Consider the following 17,449-nt stretch of genomic DNA (forward strand, 5'->3'; position numbering starts at 1 on the left):
TCTGGTAACAAATGATATTTCATAGCTTTCAGGATTAGCTTTTGACATTCTAGGTCATCCTTGAAAAGGGCATGATTTTCTAGATCTGCCAGAATCTGACTGTGGCAGTTGCAGTTCACATATAAGTGGTGGATGCACGTATGCTATCATTGCTTCCAGTGTCACCAACACTCTTTATTGTCTTTTTTATTATTATTATTATTACATTTGTACCCCGCGCTTTCTAACTCTTGCCCAGTCTTTAGGTTTTACAGCTTTTGTTTATGCGGATGATATCCAGATTCTTCATGCCCCAGATGCAACTGATATTCATTTGATCCATAACATTAATAACAGTTTGCATCTAACCAACTGGCTGAGAGAGAACAGGTTGGCCCTTAATCCAGGTAAATCATGATATGCTCTTTTCTCAAATTCCTTGACTGTCATTTTGCCTTTACCCATTTTCTTTGCTCTGCCCCTATCAGTCTCCATACACATGCCAAGATACTTGCTGTCATCCTAGACAATGCCTTGTCATTCCAGCCACAAAACTCTCTAGTATTTACGAAATGCTCATTATTATCCTGAACAGAAAGCATGGAACTATTCATCTTCATAAGCATCTTCAGTTCTTCTGGGTTTGAATGATTGTGTACCTTGTGGAACGTACCAATTTGATAGTCTTCTAATTTTAAAAAAGCAGTGACATTTCCATTTTGTTGCACTTACTTTATAATTCACTTTAGCAGAGGTATGACAAAACTTCTAGTACTTATTAAAGTAAATTGATCAAGAGTAGAGTGCATGTGAGCTCATATGATGCTTCTAGGGCACAGATGCTGCAAAGAGAGGGGTGCTATTCAGTCTTTTGATTTGAGTGTCACATGTATGATTATCTCCCAGTTGGTGAGAGTTTATATGTGTGCACTCGATGCAAAGAGCTCCTAGATCTCAGAGAATGAGTCTGTTCTCTTGAGGCTAGACTAGCAGACTTGAAGGAGCTGAGGGAGATGGAGAAGTACATAGAGAGGAGACCCACAGGAATGTTATAGAGAAATCCCACCTCCAGTCTGGCAACCCCTGTGCTGCCTTGGAAGAGAGAGGTCTTCTAAAAGGAGAGTATCACCCTGGTGCAGCTAGAAGTAATCCTGTAGCTAGGGCCAGCCCACTAGGGGATGCAATATCCTCTTTCACCGAGGATGTGTCTTCAGGAGCTTCTGCCCAAGAGGGAAAGGCTAGGAAAGCTATTGTAATTGGTGATTCGATTATTAGGCATGCAGATAGGGTGGCTGGTGGATGTGAGAATTGCCTGGTCACTTGCCTGCCTGGTGCAAAGGTGACGGACATCACGCACCACCTAAATAGGAAATTATATAGTATTGGGGAGAAACCAGCTGTCTTGGTACATGTGGGTACCAATGACATAGGAAACTCTGGGAGGGAGGTTCTGGAAGCCAAATTTAGGCGCTTTTAGTAGCTGCATTTGGATGCTATTCTCTGAACACAGAAAAAAGTTGGACAGGAATTAGAGAAAAAAGTATTTTATTACCAACACAGGATCAGTTATCAGTAGAAAGTTGTGGAAAAATAATAGCAGTGGAGGAGTGGCCTAGGGGTTAGGGTGGTGGACTCTGGTCCTGGGGAACTGAGTTCGATTCCCACTTCAGGCACAGCTCCTTGTGACTCTGGGCAAGTCACTTTAACCCTCCATTGCCCCAGTTACAAATAAGTACCTGTATATGTAAGCTGCATTGAGCCTGCCATGAGTGGGAAAGCGCGGGGTACAAATTATAACTAAAATAAATATCTAACATCAGTAGCTCTGGTAATTATAAGTAATCAGACTAATTATATAAAGGACAGCTGAAAAGAGAAAAAGGAGGAAGGAAAGTTTATTCCTCACTGTCATACAAAGGTCACAGAGCAAAGAGAATGAATGAATGAAAGATTCTTAGCTGTAAAGAATTAGTTCTTACGGGGAGGAGGGGGAGTACACCCCCCATGGGAAAAATGGAAGTGGCAAGGATATGAAACTCTCTTGCTAGCAGGGCTATTTTCAGAGTTTCTTTGTCTACTGTGTACCTTTATAGGCCTGTGGTAAGCATTCACTTCTCCCCTACCCTGGACCAATCATAGGTGCTGCATATGTGCTGGAGACTTGCGATTGAGTCCTTCATATGTGCTGGTGACTTGCAATTGGTTCTTCATATGTGCTGGAGGCTTACAAATTGGGTCCTTGCCACACCTCTTCTCAGTAAATTCCATTTGTAACAAGTTATACCAGGCAGCTGAGTTGCCCTATGAACTGGAGGCCTTATCAGAGTTTGTGAGCAGCCAGAAATTCCTGCATGTGACTGATAGGAAAAGAGAGATGGGGGATGAGAAGTAGTGCAGCATACCTAAAGTAGAACATTATACCTAAAAATTTATAGAACACTCAAGTAGAAAGCTTAAACCCAGAACCTCTAGGGTAGCATTTTCAGATGTGCTCCCCGTTCCACGCGCTGGGCCCAAGAGACAGGCAGGGCTCCGGAGTCTCAATGCGTGGAGGAGGATTTTAGATTTGTAAGGAACTGGCAACATTCTGAGGAAGGGGAAGCCTATTCCGGAATGATGACTCCGCCTTAACCAGGGTGGGACCAGGCTGCTGTCACTGGCATTTCAAAAGGAGATAGAGCAGCTTCAAAACTAGAGGAAAAGCCTGACAGTTATTCAAAAGTGCATGGTTCGGAACATGGTATCTTTCAAAGATATCACCAAAACAGAGAAGATAGGGTATCCCAATAGCGAGGTTGCAATAGAGACCATAGTAGACAAAGAGGGGCATTTTTGAAAGAAATGGCTAAATCAGAATTTGGACATTTTACAAAGACGTCCAAATTCCAAAAAGGAAAGAAGGTAATTTTCAAAAAAGATGGTTGTCTATCTTTTGTGTTCAAAATGCTATAGGTGTCTTGTGATTTGGATGTCCTTTTTCTTGGTCCATTTTTGAACAAAAGACATCCAAATGCAAGACATCAAAAACAGAGGAGGAGTGGCTTAATAGTGCAGCGGGCTTTGATCCTAGCAACATGGGTTCAATTCCCAGTGCTGCTGTTTGTGACTTTGGGAAAATCAAATGCACAAGTGGCATTTTTGGATATGACATCTAAGTCTGAATTTGGATGTTTTTTGTAAAACGTCCAAAATCAGAACAGGAAAGGTCATTTTCTACAAAAAAAAGTCTATCTTTTCCTTTTGAAAATACTGTTTGGAAAAATGTTTTGTGATTTTGATGTTTTATTTTTTGGTCCATTTTCAAACAAATACATCCAAATGCAAAACGTACAAAATACACAAGAAAATGAAACCGTTCACATGTTCTAAGTGTGATAAAAGCTTTGGTTGTAATGTAAATCTCAGCGCATCAGAAAGTCCACACGGGAGAGAAACCATTTGAATGTATAGAGTCTGGTAAAAGCTTTGGTCAGAAGGTAAACCTCACAATGCACCAGAGAATACACACAAGAGTGAAACCATTTACATGTCCTGAGTGTGGTAAAAGCTTTGGTTGGAAAGAAAGCTTCACATGGCATCAGAGAATCCACACAGAGATGAAACTGTTTACATGCACTGAGGAGGTAAAGGCTTCAGTTGCATTGGTACAGGTAATTAGGGAATGTACACTCTTGCTATGAAGTATGGAAAAATAGCACTCTGGTATTTAGATATATGTAAAGAGATCTCCTTTTCATCTATAGATCTGAATTCAAAGCCCAAATCTAATGATAAACAATAGACACAAGGCTCAGATGTTACAGAAAGCTTGGCATCAGGTAGAATAGTGGAAAAGTGACATCCCAGGAAAACAATAGGGCATCCTTGGGGGCACTGCAGTGGACTTTATAAAATGCTCCCAGGTACACATCTCACCATTGCTCCCTTACCTTGTCTGCTGAGCCCCCCCAAAACCCACCACTCCAACTGTATACCACTACCATAGCCCTTACAGGTGAAGGGAGCACCAATATGTGGGTACAGTGGGTTTCTGGTGGGTTTTGGAGGGCTCACAGTTTTCTCCACAAGTGTAACAAGTAGGGGGAGATAGAATCCTGGGTCCACCTGTCTACAGTGCACTGCACCACTACTAGACTACTCCAGAGACCTGCATGCTATTCTAATTGACCTGAATATAACATCTGAGGCTGGTAAGTAATATTTTTAATCACATTTTTTTGGGGGTGAGGGGGGAATGTGACCACTGGGGGAGTAAGGGGAGGTGATCCCCGAGTCCCTCCAGTGGTCATCTGGTCATTTGAGGCACCTCTTGTCTGCAGTTGAGGAGTAGCCTAGTGGTTAGTGCAGCAGACTTTGATCCTGCAGAAGTGGGTTAAATTCCCACTGCAGCTATTTGCTATAAAAACAAGTTTTGGACGTCTTTGTTTTGTTCCATTATTGCTGAAAGACGTCCATGTCTTAGGAACGCCCAAGTCCTGCCTTGAACACACCCCTGGCATGCCACCTTGAGATTTGGACGTCCTTCTGACGGACTTCAAAGAAAGACGTCCAAAAACAGGTTTCGATAATACTGATTTGAACGTTTCTATGAGATAAACATCCAAATGCTGACATGTCACTTTTTGGATGTCTATCTCTTTTGAAAATGAGCCTGTAGGTGTCTTTAAATAAAAGCAGACAAAAGATTGCAAATTAACACTGTCAACTGCTGAGCAAGATATAAATAGGTACAACAAACATAGTTTGAAATGTCTATATACAAATGCCAGATGTCTAAAAAATAAGATGAGAGAGTAGAGTACATAGCACTAAATGTTGCGGTAGATATAATAGGCATCTCTGAGACTTGGTGGAAGGAGGATAACCAGTGGAATAGGGTGGATCAAATTGGTGATGGGGTTGCATTTTATGTTAAGGAGGATCTTGAATCAAATAGATTGAAAATTCTGCAGGAAACAAAATACATCTTGGAATCACTATGGATTGAAATTCCATGTATACAAGGGAAAAGGATAGTGTTAGGAGTGTACTACCATCCACCTGGCCAGGATGAATAGACAGATGTAGAAATGTCAGAAATTAGGGAGGCTAACAAACTGGGGAACACAATAATAATGGGCGATTTCAATTACCCTAATATTGACTGGATAAATGTAACATTAGGCCATGCTAGAGAGGTAAAATTCCTTGATGCAATCAAGGACTGCTTTATGGAACAGCTGATACAGGAGCCAACGAGAGGAAAAATTCTAGATCTAGTCCTTAGTGGAGCACATGATCTGGTGCAGGAGGTAATGGTGCTGGGGCCACATAATATGATCAGCTTTGATATCGGCTTTGGAGTAAGTACACACAAGAAATCCAATACGTTAGCATTTAACTTTCAAAAAGGAGACTATGATAAAATGAGAAAAACGGTGGAAAAAATACTTAGAAGAGCAACTGCAGAGGTCAAAAATTTACATCAGGCATGGATTCTGTTCAAAAATACTATCCTGGGAGCCCAGGCCAAATATATTCCATGTATTAAAAAAAAAGGAGGAAGGAATACCAAATGGCAGCCAACATGGTTAAAAGTGAGGTGAAGGAAGCTATTAGAGCTAAGAGAAAATCCTTCAGAAAATGGAAGAAGGATATGACTGAAAATAATAAGAAACAGTATAAGGAATGGCAAGTCAAATGCAAAGCACTGATAAGGAAAGCAAAGAGGGACTTTGAAGAAAAGATTGCATTGGCGACAAAAACACATAGTAAAATTTTTTTAGGTACACTAAAAGCAAGAAGCTGGCAAAAGAATCAGTTGGATCGCTAGATCACCAAAGGGTAAAGGGGGCGCTCAGGGAACACAAACCATAGTGGACAAATTAAATGAATTCATGGCTTCAGTCTTCACTGAGGAAAATTTGGGAGAGAGACCGCCAGAAATGGTTTTCAAAGCTGATGAGTCAGAGAAACTGAAACACAATGTGAAAAATTGAAGAGTAGCACATTGCCTGGACCGGATGGTATTCATCCCAAAGTACTGATAAAATTCAAAACTGAACTTGCAGAACTATTGTTAGTAATATGAAATTTATCTTTAAAATCAAGCATGGTACCAGAAAACTGGAGGTTGGGCAATTTAATGCTGATTAAAAAAAAAGTTCCAGAGGTGATCCGAGAAATTATAGAGTGATGAGCCTGATGTCAGTGCTGGGCAAAATGGTAGAGACTATTAAAATAACAAAATTACAGAGCATATTCAAAAGCATGGATTAATGAGACAAACCAACATGGATTACTGAACCTTGCCTCACCAATCTATTACATTTCTTTGAAGGGGTGAACAAATGTTGATAAAGGTGAGTCGGTTGATATTGTGTATCTGGATTTTCAAAAGGCATTTGACAAAGTACCTCATGAAAGAGTTCAGAGAAAATTGGAGAGTCATGGGATAGAAGGTATTGTTCTATTGTGGATTAACAAGTGGTTAAAAGATAGAAAACAGAGTTGGGTTACATGGTCAGTATTCTCAATGGAGAAGGGTAGATAGTGGAGTTCCCCAGGGGTCTATGCTGGAACAGCTGCTTTTTAACTTATTTATAAATGATCTAGAGATGAGAGTAACTAGTGAGGTAATTAAATTTGCTGACGATACAAAGTTATTCAAAGTTGTTAAATCACAAGAGGATTGTGAAAAATTACAAGAGAACCTTACAAGACTGGGAGACTGGGCGTCTAAATAGAAACATTGAGAAACATAGAAACATGACGGCAGATAAAGGCCATATGACCCATTCAGTCTGCCCATCCTCTGTAACCCCTAATTCTTCCTGTTCCTAAGTGAACCCACATGCTTATCCCATGCCTTTTTAAACTCTGGATCAGTCTTCGACTCCACCACCTCCACCGGGAGGCCATTCCATGCCTACACCACCCTTTCTGTGAAATAATACTTCCTCAGGTTGCTCCTAAGCCTATTCCCTCTCACCTTTGTCGTATGCCCCCTCATTCCAGAGCTCTCCATTTGAAAAAGGCTCTTTTCCTGTACATAAATGCCTTTGAGATATTTAAACGTTTCTATCATGTCTTCTCTCTTCCAGCGTATACATGTTGAGGTTCATAAGCCTATCCCTATAATTTTTGCATTCAAGACCACTTACTAATTTCGTAGCTGCCCTCTGGACCAACTCCATCCTGTTTATATCTTTCCTTAGGTGTGGTCTCTGGAACTGCATGCAGTACTCCAAATGAGGCCTCACCAGAGACTTATACAATGGCACTATCACCTCCTTTTTCCTGCTGGTCATGCCTCTCTTTATGCACCCAAGCACCCTTCTGGCTTTGGCCGGCGCTTTTTCTACCTGTTTGAAAGCTTTAAGGTTGTCAGACACAATCACCCCCAAGTCCTGCTCTTCTTTCACACACCGAAGAACTACACCCCGTATACTGTACCGTTCCCTCGGACTTTTGCGACCCAAGTGCATGACCCTGCATTTTTTGGGATTAAACCTTAGTTGCCAAATATCGGTCCATTCCTCTAGCTTTGCTAGGTCCTTCCTCATCTCATTCACACCAATGGCAAATGACATTTAATGTAAGCAAGTGCAAAGTGATGCATGTGGGAAAGAGGAACCCAAACTATAGCTATGCTATAAAAGGTTCCATATTAGGAGTCACCGACCAGGAAAGGGATCTATGTGTCATTGTTGACGAAACGTTGAAACCCTCTACTCAGTGTGTGGTGGTGGCTAAGAATGCAAATAGAGTCCAAGATGGCGCCTGAGACAGAAGTGTGTGTTGGCACCTCCTAAACGCCATTAGCCTCCTAACGTGTCTGAACTTTCTGGAGCCCGATATGGTTAAGAGAAAGGGGAAGCCCCCCGCACTCACCTCCTCGAGCCGGACGGAGTCTTCCGGGATGCGTCAGGGGACCTTGGACGCCATGGTGGTGCGCACACCGGGACCCGCTACGAGCGCTTTGGTGAATCTGACAGGGATGTCGGAACATAGCATCGAGGGAGCCTCTTTGAGCCCTCCCTCCCACGTGGCTCCTCTGAGGCCTGGGGGCAAAATGAGAACGCCGGATGAGCAAAGCCATAGGGCGCCTGAAGATGGATTGTCCCTGGCGGATGTTGTAGGAGGCCCCGTCGCTACCTCTTCTCCAGCTGAGACATCAATCCAGCAGGGGCGAGGAATCTTGCCCTTGTCTGAGAATAAGCAGGAGACGCCTCCAGTGGTTCCCAGAGAAATAATTAGACCAGCTGTAATGACCCTTGAAAATTTGTGGGATGCTATTCAGGGCCTAAACGCTACTCTGAAACAAACGGCGAAGTCGACCCAGGAAGAGATAGCGGAAATAAAATCCACTCAGGAAAGTTACTCAAATCCACTCAGGAAAGTTACTCAATCAAGCTTGGAGCACATGACACTAAACTGGAAGCTCTGGATATAGAGGTACAAACTTTAAAAAATGTTTCTTCGTCGTTCTCCAAAGATAGACTTATCCAGTTTAGGAAAATTGAGTACTTAGAAAACCAGCTTCGAAGAAATAATCTAAGAATACTGAACTTTCCTAAGTCACCTTTAATTTCACCTTTGGAGATGTTTAAAAAATATTTGAAAGAGATATTGCATATTCCTATGGAAAACCTCCCACCTATAACCAGGATACAGTATATCACTGGTATTAGTGTTGGGAGGTCTTCTCCACAAGTTAATTTAACTGAATTTCTTCAAGACTCACTTGAGTTAATTACTGAGAGAACAACCATGCTAGTGACATTTGCGTTCGAGCTGGATCGAAATAATGTCTTCAAATTATATTTCTCTCCATATAAATGAAGATTTCTTAGGAGCAAAGGTTCAAATTTTTCCGGACTTATCCAGGGATATGCAGAAACGGAGAAAAGCATTTCTACAGCTTAAATCTAGATTGCTTACTATAGGAGGAACGTTTCTGCTTAAATATCCCTGTTGATGTGTTGTAGTTTTTAGTTCTCAAAATTATGTATTCTTTGAACCTGAGAAACTTCTAGAGTTTATTTCTAGTAAGAAATAGCGAATTAGTCTCTGAATATAATGCTATGCACCGGCTTCGCTCTTAGACGAGCCCTTCTGCTTTTGAGTTTTACTTAATCTTTAAATTTCTTTTTATTTCTTTGATCATGGACAAAATCATTGTGGTCTAAGTATTGTATGATTTTTTTCTGAGAAATAATAACTATATTGATGTTTTCTTTTTTCTTATAATTGCTAAATTTATGTCTAAGCATGAATGTAAAATGAAAATTCATTAAAAAAAAAAAAGAATGCAAATAGAATGTTAGGTATTATTAGGAAAGGGATGGGAAACAAAAAATGAGGGCGTTATAATGCCTTTGTATCATTCCATGGTATGACCGCACCTCCAATACTGTGTGCAATTCTAGTCACTGCATCTCAAATAAATATAGTGGAATTAGAAAAGGTACAGAGAAGGGTGACAAAAATGATAAAGGGGGTGGGACGACTTTCCTATGAGGAAAGGCTAAAGTGGCTAGGGCTCTTCAGCATGGAGAAAAGACGGCTGAGGGGAGATTTGATAGAAGTCTATAAAATAATGAGTGGAACGGGTAGACATGAATCGCTTGTTTATTCTTTCCAAAAATACTAGGATTAGGTGGCACACAATGAAGGTATAAATTAGTAAATTTAAAACAAATCAGAGAAAATATTTCTTCACTGAATGTGTAATTAAACTCTGGAATTCATTGCTAAAGAATGTAGTTAAAGCAGTTAGCGGGGTTTAAAAATGGTTTGGATAGCTTCCTAAAAGAAAAGTCCATAAGCTGTTATTAAGATGGTGAAAATCCACTGCTTACTTCTAGGATAAGCAGCATAAAATATATTGTACTGTTTTGGGGATCTTGCCAGGTACTTGTAACCTGGAATAGCTACTGTTGGAAACAGGATGCTGGGCTTGATGGCAATACTTACGTTCTTAGTTATGTAAAACAAACTGTGATCTATTTTATTAAAATTAATGTATTACTGTAAGTATGTTTAGTGGCAGGTTTTGAGTAGAGCATGAATGGAGTTAAATTTACATACATTGTTTATGGATGAGCATTCACCCTGTCCCCAAGCAGGCAAAAATTTTCTGGCAACAGTTTTATAAAGACATGTGGACACCTATATATCATCATAAAATAAGCTGCAAAAAGGCACCTTATTGACCTCTCAACCTAGGCAATCTGTGAAATGTGTACAGTACATTAAAAGAGTATTGCTTGCTTAATAACTGTTTAACATGGCAGGAGTTTGGTAGAAGGGTGGAAGAGTCGTCTAATGGTCAGAGCAGGACCATGGAAGGCCCATGTTCAAATACCACAGTGGATCCTTGTGGCCTTGGGCAAGCCACTTAACCCCCATTGCTTTGGGATGGTCAGGGGTGACACTGGCAACCTCACTCTGCTTAGGGCCTTCCATAGAAACCATCACACACATGTCAGGCCCCATAAGCCATTCACAGCTTGGTGCATATGCATAGTGGGGAGAGAGAGAGAGAGTGAGTTAGGTAGGATATTAATAATAATAATTCTTCAGCCATTTTTTCAGCAATTTGTTTTGGGTTTTATTTATTTATTTTTGGAGGGGGGGGGGGGTGCATACCAGTATAAATGTCTAATAATTTGCTAGAGCCATCAGATGCTACATTACTACATTTTTAAGATTAAGGAATTAAGAAGTGTCATATTGGATGAGACTAATGTCCATGGAGACCAGCATCCTTTATCTAGCACTGTCCGATCTGGGCCACTAGGAAGGTCCCTGCAGGTTCTAATGGGGAGATAGATCCATTTCACGTTGCTCATTTCAAGAAGTAAGAGGTAAATCTAGAAGTTTTAAGTCAAATATTAGGTCATATGATATATGAATTGCAGTGAAGAGAAGACCAGGCACATGATGCAGTTATTAACTCCACCAGATTTGGGTTCCAGAGATGAAGGTGGATCAGGAACTGTTTCAACCAAAGAAAAAATCGTTTGACTTTCAGCTCTTACCCTTGACCTCTACTGCAAAGGAGAGTATTCAATCTCAAAAATTTAAGATTCATTTTCAGATCAAATACAGATAACGATGAAAAGTTCATTTTAGATCAAAGTACAGTAGTTTACAGACTAACTACTCAGTCAGAAAAGAACACTAAATGATAAGCTAGGACAGAGAAAAGGAGACTTTTGAAGGCAGTGTTCATTGCTCTAAGGGATGAGAGTCCCAGGCATCATGCAATGGTGGTGCATAGCTGCTGAATTTAAGACTTTAAAAGCTGCTTTGGTGAATAGCCCCAAACCGAGGGGGGCAATAAATAGATGGGAGAATTTGGGAAGAGATATAACATAGGGGTTAAAGTCCCAAGAAGGGCCTAGATAGTTGTGAATGAAAGGTAATGACAGAGAATTCTACTTTCAGTTTTGATAGAACTGGAAGACTATGGACGCAGGAAGAAATTGTTGCCATCCCTCCCCCCAATGAAAAAAAATAAAGTTTTTGAATATCAAAAGAGTCATTGTGGAATTTAACAATTTTATAATCTTCTCATTTTAAAAGCAATGACATTTTCATTTTGCTGCACATAATTTATAATTCATTTTAGTAGAAGAATGAAAAAAAAAACCCTAGTACTTCTTATTAAAGTAAATTAATCTGGAACAGAGTGCATGTGAGCTCATGTGATGCTTCTGGTACACCGACACACTCTAAACATTATGAAAATAATTCAATTAACTAGCAGAATGAAGACAAGGATGACTAGTGATCTATTATATTAAAAAGAAAGCATTACTGGACCATCTGATGGCCAATGACAGCACTGCATTCTATTGTATCAGAAACTCAGGTTTGATTCTGGTCCTAATTCCTGCTCCCAGAGACAGGGAATGGACATGCTGTGCATACAGTGATCACAGCAAATGGGAGAGAAGGAATCTTAACTGTCACTCTGTAGTATGCCTTTCGCTTAGATTCATCCCTTATCTTTAAACTGAATATCACCATTGTGATACAAACATCATTTATGGCACCATGGGGCTCGTTTTTGAAAGAGAAAAATGTTTAAAAACATGACATCAAGCAGCATTTGGAAGTTTTTCTCACCAAAACGTCCAAATTGGTATTTTTGAAACACATTTTTCTATGCAGTTCATCAACAGTGCATCCAAATCTCAGGGAGGTGTGTTGGGGGCGTGCTAAGGGCGGGATTTGGAATGCCTAAGACCTGGACGTTTTTCTGCCATAATGGAACAAAACAAAAAAAGTCAAGGAGAAAAACTAAGATGTTTTGAGCTAGACCTGTTTTAATAACGACTAAGCTACAAAAAGTGCCCTAAATTACCACTGGAGAAATAAAGGAATGATTCCCCCCTTATTCCCCAGTGGTCACTGACCCCCTCTCACTCCCCAAAGAGGTAAAAGAAACAATACATACTAGGCTCTATGACAGCCTCTGATGTTATAGCCAGTCCTATTAGAGCAGCAAGCAGGTCCCTGGAGAAGCCTATTGGTCGGTGCAGTGCACTATGGAGAAGGGGACCCAGGCCCATAATCCACTCTGTTACACTGTTGGTGGAAAGTGTCAGCCCTCCAAAACTTACCAAAAACCTACTGTACTCACATATAGGTGACACCTGCAACCAGAAGGGCTATTGTAGTGGTATAGTTGGGTACAGTAAGTTTTAGGTGGGTTTTGGAGGGCTCAGCATACAGCATAAGGGGGTAATGTTGAGATATGTACCTGGGAGCTTTTATGTGGAGTCCAGAGCAGTGCCCACTAGGGTGCCTCACTGCTCTTCTGGGATGTCTATGTGGTCAGTCTACTAAGAATGCTGGCTCCTCCTACAACCCAATGGCTTGATTTTGTGCATTTTTCACTTGAAAGGGTTTTTTTTTTTTTTTTTTTTGGAAAATGGACCAAGAAGGTAGATGCATAGAGTACAAAAACATCTTGCATGTGGCTATTTAAAAAAATAAAAAAGAAGATGTTTTGCAGTTTTGAAAATGGCTATATTTGCTAGTTGGATTCTAGATGTTTTGAGCAAAACGTCTAAAGTTGGACTTAGATGTCATGTCGAAAATGTCCCTCTATGTAAACTTAGGACCCTTTTCCTAAACTGCAGAAAGTTTTGCACTTACCACATGTTTAACACAAAAATGAATGTGCAGTAAATGCAGGGCATGTGCCCAGCATCCCTACAGGCCAGAATGTTATTGCAACACAGGCACCACATTACATATAGTGCCAGATAGTGCAGGAGCACCTGTGCATGTTCTAGAAAGTAAATGGGTCTTCACTTACTACCTCAAAAGAACCAAATCCATCAGGATATCTACATAGCTGTTTGTCTCCTTTGACCCTCAAGAGAAATGGCATACCAGTTGTCAAATGAACTATAGCAAATCGGCTAGCACCCTGCATTCAATTCTGTTATGAACAAATGGATGCCCTTCTAAATTCTAAAGTAAAATCTTGTCACATCAGGGCCACTGCAGATACTGGATCTCCTGAAGTCTGCTTTGCTGTATACGAGTTGTAGAGTAGTGACTGGTGTTCACTTCATACCTTTCCATTGCATTGCTGCTTGAACCAATCCCCAAATAGGGGCAGTGTGTTTGGTCAGGCTGTGTTACTGCAAGTGACATTATCAACTTTTGCACTGTTTTTAGGGGCAGGATGCTCTTAAATTTGGGACAACATGTAAACGATGAGTAGACCAAAGTTTTGAGTCACCCATTTGTGTGCCTGACTCAGTTCTGCTTGTTGATACTGTAGGTAAAACCTTCATAAACACCCTGTCACCATGCTGTACTGGACAAGGGCTGACCATTCTAGTAGCCCTGCATTTGAGATAGCGCAGCTGAAGATATAATCCATCCTATTTGCAACACCAACTCACTCTTTTCTGACTCTGTATCTATCTTCAAAAATGTACTCTACCTCTGTGCTGTATCTTACAAAATCAAGTCATCATTTGTTATTTCAATTTGCTTAAAGGGTGTTGCCTAAGAAACAACCAATAAGTTGACTGCATGGAAAAGTTATTTTGGGTGATATGTTAGTGAATGAGATACCTTTAATTCCTAATAAGCCTATTTGGTTATATGTACCAGTTGATGGTAATCACTTTGAATGACCTTATACAGTTCTGTGTTTGTGTTCTAGATTCAGTGTCTCTCAGCATGTCTCAAAACATGTTTTGTTTTCACTAGTTTGTTATTAAACCATTGCACTCTATTTATTCTTGAACTATGCTTCTCCCCAGACCCGCCCCCCCCTAGACAACCCTGGGATTTACCTGGAGGCAATTCCTGGTGGCCCAGTGACACAGAGTGGGAGTGGTCCCCCTCTGCTCCTGCCTTGGCATGCTACAGGTACCAAATGGTAGTGCTGATCCCTAGTGGATCATTGCCCTGATATGGAAAGCTGACCCCTAGTGGCAGTTCTGCATCAAACTATACCCGAATGTAACTCACTTTGAGCTACTCCACTGGTCAGTTTAAGAAAAATTTAGGGGCCCTTTCACTAAGCCACACCTACATGTGCCCAACACACATCAGTTTTCAGTTAACGCCCAGTTACCGTGTGGTCCTTGCGGTAATTTCATTCCTGATGTGCATCTGCTACGCACGCCGAAAAATATTTTTATTTTCTGGTGTATGGGCAGTAATTGGGCGGTAATCGGCATTTTACGAGCATAGACCATTACTGCCTGGTTAGCACATGAGACCTTACCGCTAAGTTAATGGCTGGTGGTAAGGACTCAGACCCAAAATGGATGCACTGCAATTTTCAATTTGCCACATGTCCATTGGTTGGCAAAAATTTTAAAAAGGCATTTTTTACAGGTGCGCTGAAAAATGATTCTGCTCATGCCCAAAACATGTGTCTACACTACCGCAGGCCATTTTTCAGCACACCTTTGTAAAAGGGCCCCTTAAAGACCTATTTGTTTGCTCAGGCCAAGTCGATTGTTGGTTCTGTTTTATATGTTTAAATAGATGATACTGAACTATTGTAGTGCGACTTGTATTTTTGTGTTTTACCGTGTATGTTCTTTACTTTGTATGTTCTTTTTTGTTCCCTGAATAGAATGTTTTTAGATATACAGGTTATAAATAAAGTTTTATTGTTATATATTACTACTGAAAAAGGTATGGAGTGGAGGAGTGGCCTAATGGTTAGCGTAGTGGGTTGCTTCAATTCACACTGATGCCTAACAGTCAACAGTGAGTTGAGATCCTGGCAAAATGGGTTTAATTCCCTCTGCAGCTCCATGTGATCCTGGGCAAGTCACTTTAGCCCTCTAATATACTACTTAGATTGGAAACGCATAAGAGACAGTACAAGTACCTGAAAAAGGAAAATTTTAAACCACTTAGGTCTAGGCAGTATATAAATACTGAAAATAAATCCCCCGCACCCCCCCAAAAAAAATCCCTCACTTTTTGCAAACTAAAATGCTTATAGTGTGATTGTGAAAAGATGAATTACCTACAAAAGCAAGGGCCAGATATAAAACGTGAACAAATACATTTTTAAGTCAGCAATTTTGCATGCATTTTGCATTTGTGGCATAGGTTCTGATTTAAAAAAAATCCCCCCCCCCCCTTAAATGATTATATGCTACAAGGATAGACAACTCCGGTCTCGGCACTTAGGGACTGGAATTGCCTATCCCTGTAAGCATATTGGACAAAACAAAAATCAGAAAATATACTATAATTTTGGAACAATGCAGTTTTTACTTGAGCCCTAATGGTTAAAATTTATACTAAACAAAATCTTGCACAAAATATGGTGTATGCAGAAGGTGCCCTTTAACACCAGGAAATTTTGGCCTTTCTCTGGTGAAAAATGTAAGTATGTAAATGAGAAATACCTTGAATGCTTCTGGTTTTTATCAGATCTGTAAAATGTATTATGTTGTATGCATTATTTGATTAAAGGCTGCTTTTCATTCATTAGTTTTTAAAATGTACTCAAATGCAATACAGACACGTGGGCGAAAATGATTAGTATGCCTTAGAGTTGTCATTTTATTCTTTCTCAATAAAATGTAGTGTGAGATATAAAATGCCACATTATCTTATTCAGAATCTTTAATTAAACTTTAAATTGAAAAGAGCATAATGCCCTGTCTTGTCTCCCAGCTTCACATATACCACCAATTTGACAGTATTGGAGGAAATCTAGATTTTTAATAGGATACAACCTCCTACTCTCTCTGTTTCTCTCTGCATACCTTTTGATTAGTAACTTAAACCTGAAGTGCCTACGTTTGTCATTGTGGTCTCTTCCTACCTCGTAGCTGTGAAATGTCATGTTGATGTTGCGTTCTCATTTTTTTTTACCATTGACATGCAGGACTGAGTCAGGCACACAACTGGGTGATATCATCAATCAGCACTAGGATGAACAACTCTCTCCCAGAGTTTAGAACTGAGTGTAAAGTTCTCAGCATGCATGTCCCTTCCCATCCACAACAGTCTCCTCAGTCCCTCAGTTTTGTTTCATTTTTTTCTGATCTGTCAAACAGATGTGAAAACAAAGCTCCTGTTCTATGTATTCAAGGTGTTTTTCCACCTGTATATCTGATGTTGAATTTCATTGCTTTTCTTCTCTCTTACAACAAGAGAAGTTATTGAGTTAAGTTTGTTGTACATTTTTGTTTTCTTTGCTGAGCATGTCCCAGATTAATTCTTTATCTTTCCTCACTCTAGTGTGGGAGAAAGATCAAGTTTAATAACAATTTGATATCCGCCTTGGAGAAACCTGTCAAGGCAGTTTACAACAATCAAAACAAGAGGAGCCCTGTTTACTAAGCTGCGCTAAGGGCACGCTAGTGATTTTAGCACACCCTAAACCGTGCTCGCTGAACGCTAAAGACACTCATATATTCTTGTGGGTGTCTCTAGTGTTTAGCACATGCTAATTTTAGCACACACTGAATATGCTAGCACACCTTAATAAACAGGGCCCTAGGTGATCTAAGGAAAAGAACTAAAGTAAAAGAAGAAAAGAGAGGAACAGAAACAAGGAAGGTGCTTAGGGGCTAGAGACAAGAGGGAAATAGGTATTGAAAAGTTGTGAGACCAACACTATCATATTGCTGGGTTCCATCCCAGATGAGAGGCGAAGGGTGAGTTTATGGCTTATGAACTTTAAGAAACAAGAATGTTTTGAGCTTAGATTTGACCCAGCTAAGGGAGAGCTCTTGGTGAAGATTAATTAGAATAGAATGTCATAAGCTCGCACTCATGACATTAAAGAGCTTATTCTGGATAGTCGTATGCTTTGGAACAGAGCATTACAGTAGTCTAAATTTATGAGTACCGATGAATGGCTTAGAACACACAGAGCAGTCAGAAAATAGCCAGCAAACAGAATAAAGTAGTCTCAGCTTATAAAAATCAGTCTTAATTATAGCAGGAATATGCTGGTAAAAACAAAATG

The sequence above is a fragment of the Microcaecilia unicolor genome, chromosome 1, assembly GCF_901765095.1.
Source record: "Microcaecilia unicolor chromosome 1, aMicUni1.1, whole genome shotgun sequence".
In the NCBI taxonomy this organism is placed as follows: Eukaryota; Metazoa; Chordata; class Amphibia; order Gymnophiona; family Siphonopidae; genus Microcaecilia; species Microcaecilia unicolor.